This window comes from Phasianus colchicus, chromosome 6 (assembly GCF_987193195.1).
Source record: "Phasianus colchicus chromosome 6, bPhaCol1.hap1.1, whole genome shotgun sequence".
Classification (NCBI taxonomy): domain Eukaryota; kingdom Metazoa; phylum Chordata; class Aves; order Galliformes; family Phasianidae; genus Phasianus; species Phasianus colchicus.
In genome coordinates, this window is record NC_143441.1 from 30,773,320 (window position 1) to 30,777,549 (window position 4,230).

The following is a 4,230-nucleotide window of genomic DNA, read 5'->3' on the forward strand; positions in this document are numbered from 1 at the left end:
TAAGAAAACCTTGGAAACAATCTTAAAAGGTATGATATTACAGCAGATGGAAATTATATCTTATTGTGTTTGGCAGAAGCTTAAAAATTCCACTGAACTCTGAAGACACATCTTCATGCATTGAATGGATACACAAGAATACATGGGCAAAAATCATTTAACAGAGCCCAAACCAATACTGATACAAAGCTAAAGTAAACGGCATGCTAAAATAAGAACCAAACAGACAGCAGAGAATTAAGAAACAGGCCTAAAGAAATGATACCCAAAGTAATTAGAAGTAGGATTGAAGTCTTACACAGTGGCAGGGACACAAAGCCATGTAGTCATGACATAAATGGATTGCTTTGGAAATCAGTCCACTTAACTTTTTAATCAGCAGTCGGGTTAAGAACATCATGAAGAGGAGGAGAAAACCTGGTTGGAAATATCTTCCGGTAAAATTTATTCAGGTTATTTCAATGACAAAAGTTTGGTTTTAAAGGATCAGAAAAAGCTTCAGGAAAAACTAATAGCTCACATTTTTGCCAGATCCAAAGATCAGGTTGGCTGTGTTCCTTGGAAAGTAAAATGACTAAACATATGTGTAGCCATGTGTTCATATCAATGGCTGTAGTTCTGCAATCCAGCTGATAAAATAAAATGTGTCCTCAGTCTGACAGGACTTGAATAACTAGCCTACAGTAAAAGAATATCTAGTATTTATTTGCTGATGAAAAGAAAGAAATATTTTCTGGTCTTCCTTGGATGTGAGAAATGGGTATTTTCACATGCATTTTTGTCACATCTATTCTGAATGGACAGCCAGGAAAGACAACACAAACTTCAGCTCAGACATTACCCCCAGCTGAATAAAATATTTCCAGTCTGCTGGCCACTTAAGACACTTCTCCTTTACTATTTTCTTCTCCTTTTGACATTTCTCAACTAGATGCCTCTGTATTGGTGTGTGGAACTTCCACACAGCTGTGAGAAGTGCTTAATCATAAAGTGCATAATCCCAGTGGCAGCTGTACCCCTGCACAAGCTTGCATTTCCCTTACCTTCCCTCTTCTCCATCCTAAAGCATCCTGCCTGGATTCTCACACTTTTTTTGTCTTATTGTATCTGTAAAGAGAAATGAATTCTTAGGTTGTTCTCATGCAACTTGGCTAATTCACCACAACTATCTCAAATGGCTCAAAGATCACCCAGGGACAGGGAATTTGCCCAGAGCTATGCTTGCATTCCTTGCGGTCAGCGCCAAACAAAAAAAACCTCCATCCAACTCAGCTGTGACTTCCAGTTTATTCCTACAGAAATCAAGTAAGCGTTCAGATCATCACATGAGACATTATCAGCGCAGCAAACATAAAATGCAGTAATATAAATTGCAGAGATGGGTCGCCACAGCTTGTACTTTTCTTGGGCTGGGGTTGAGAGATTTTGATTTGGGGATTGCACAAAAATTTAAGAACAAAGAAATAAAGGGCATTTGCAAATACTGGAAATTGTTTATGTTGCTGAGATCTTAGTTATGTATGGAAAATATCACACTCAGAACATGTGAAAAGGAATGGAACATTCATGATTGTACAGAGATCACTGTTTCCCTATCCAATCAAAGAAAAATTTATGCCATCTGGTGTGGAATAACCACTGATCACAGTATCTTATGTTCAATGCTGACAGCAAACAGCAATTCCTTTAACAGACTGACCATGTTCTTTCACCATGGCAATTTAAAAACTTCCTCATAAATATTTATCATCCTTCCAATCTGAATCCCTGGAATAACTGCTGCAAACAAATTTGTTGGCCTTGCCCACCAAGTCTTCAGTGTTTGGACTATTTTACTTCTTCTGTCACCCCATCACTCCATATGGCGTATCAAAGTTGCCAGCCTTTGTTTTCTATTTATGTGCTTCTCTCAAATCTGTTTTCCATGTTTTCTTTCCTGGTGTTTCCAAAGCGTAATCATAATCTTTGTTCCTCAGATGTGTCTTTCTGCACTTTCATTCTGCCTCTAGAAAAAAAACAACATCTGCAGTAAGCTAACTGACTGAACATAGCAAGCATGGGGGACAGTTTAGAAATCTCTCTGCTCTCAGTTTTAGACTAGCATTCTCAGAACAGACATCATCAGGATTCATGCAGTTTCTGTATTTTCTCCTTTAATCTGCAGAGGCAGTCTTTAAAACTGGGCACTTTGTTGCTTCTATAGTATTTAGAGAAACAAACAATTATTTGTCTTAATAAATATCTTAAATAAATAAATAAATACTCAACTGTAATAACCCTATGAAAATGCAAGATCAGTCATTTACGTGGAAGTCATAGAAAGAATAGTAATTCAAAGCTTTCAGTACCAAATGTGGTTTTACAGTCATCCTCTATTACAGTTTGTTCTGGAAGAGCCCTGAGCACCACACAGGAACTGAAATTTTCTTGAAATCAATGTATCAAATTTGTCTTTGGCCAAATTTTGTGATTGTAGTTAGGCCAGGAGAGAATTTGGCTCTGTCTGCAATGCTAGCCAGCCTGCTGGGAACAAAAGTTAGACACCATAACAATTTGTGTTAACACTCCTGGATTTGTCTTAGACGTTCAAAAACGTCAAAAGGCAGCTATTCCTCTGGAATAACAGATAATTGCAGTAACCATTAGCATGTCTTCTTCCCACATATAGTGCGCACTACAAGGATTTTGTGGATTTTATGCCGGTTAATTCTCTTGGCTTCTATAAATGATGACTCTAAAAATCATTACCCTAGATATTACGGTACGGTTATACTAATCACTCAATTAGATTAAGATGACATTAAGACTTTTTGAGACACATCTATGGCCAGCTTACTTGCTCCCTACACTATCTGTTGCCAATTGCTGAAATTCGTAGCAGTGAATTTGATTATTTTTCATGTGATTGTATTTGAAAATGTGCACATTCTCTGTCTTTGGCTGTATCCCCCAGAGAGTTTTTATTTCCTGCCACAAAATCAATATTTTGACCACAGGAAATAATGCTAGTTTTTCATGCTTGATTTTTAAAATAACAATTAATTATACTTTCAGGGGAGAAAAAAATAGTTTGTTCATATCCAAAGCTGAGAAATACAATGGTAGCCAGCCCTCTCCTATAGTGTGAATTGTTGCTTGATTTGACAGCACACAGGAACAGAGAAAACTCTCTAAATTCCTACACCATAACACTTAACAGTTGAATTTAAGCTTCTTAAAAACAGAGCATTTACACTTGGTCTTGTACAAGTATTCAGCTAACATAGATTAACACAAGATCTTCTAGAGCAGCATTTAGTAGCAGAAATACAACACACATACAGCATGCTTTGAGATTATTCAGTTTATCAGCATTTGGAATTTTATTTCTGATGCAGTTTTCTCTGACTACCTTTACTTTCTGTGACATTGTATCTCCACTGAACCATTTTTAAGCAGCTTTGGACTGGGGTTTTGATGGAGTTTTTTTTTTTTTCTGTTTCTGTTTGTTTGTTTGTTTGCTTGTTTAAATATTAATTTGAACTTGATACACATAGTCAAAGAGTGAGTTGGACCATAGAAGCCATGCTATATTATGTAACCTGTTGCCGTGTTTTTGACTTCCAGTGTCAGCACAGAAAATAAAGAAGTTTGTGATCCAAGAGTAGACACATACCAGCAACCCAGTTTGCCCAAACTTTCCTGCCAAACAAGCCTGGTGTTTCTTGTTTCACTAACAAGCCTATCTCTCCTTATCCTGATAGCCATCCCTTCTTTCCCCATTATTTCTGGTACAAGGCCCAACTGTCAGCCCCACATTTACTCCACTTGTCCTAGTTTCAACTCATGCTACCACCATTCCTGTCTCACAGTCTCAGCCTTGTCATTTCCTTCAGAGGCTGCTCCCACAGCCCACGTGCCTCATTTCTTTTCCATGCTCATTTTACTTCTACTGTGTGGGCAGCCCATTAAGAGGCTGCTTGCTAGCAGCAAAAGCTTGGCTTGCGGGAATATATTCGACTGTAGTCTAATCAGCACCCAGGCAGAAGATTCTTATGACCATTATCTTATGCATAGCTGCAAGCATGATCAAATCAGACAGATAATTTCAAGATTTAAACAAAGGACAGAGAGATATCACTATAGTACTGTTTGTATTCAGTACCAACTAGATCATGTTCCTCATATAGTGTCAGTAAAAATTAAAATACTCTCCCAGAAATGTAACTTTTCAACTGCAATTTGTTGGTT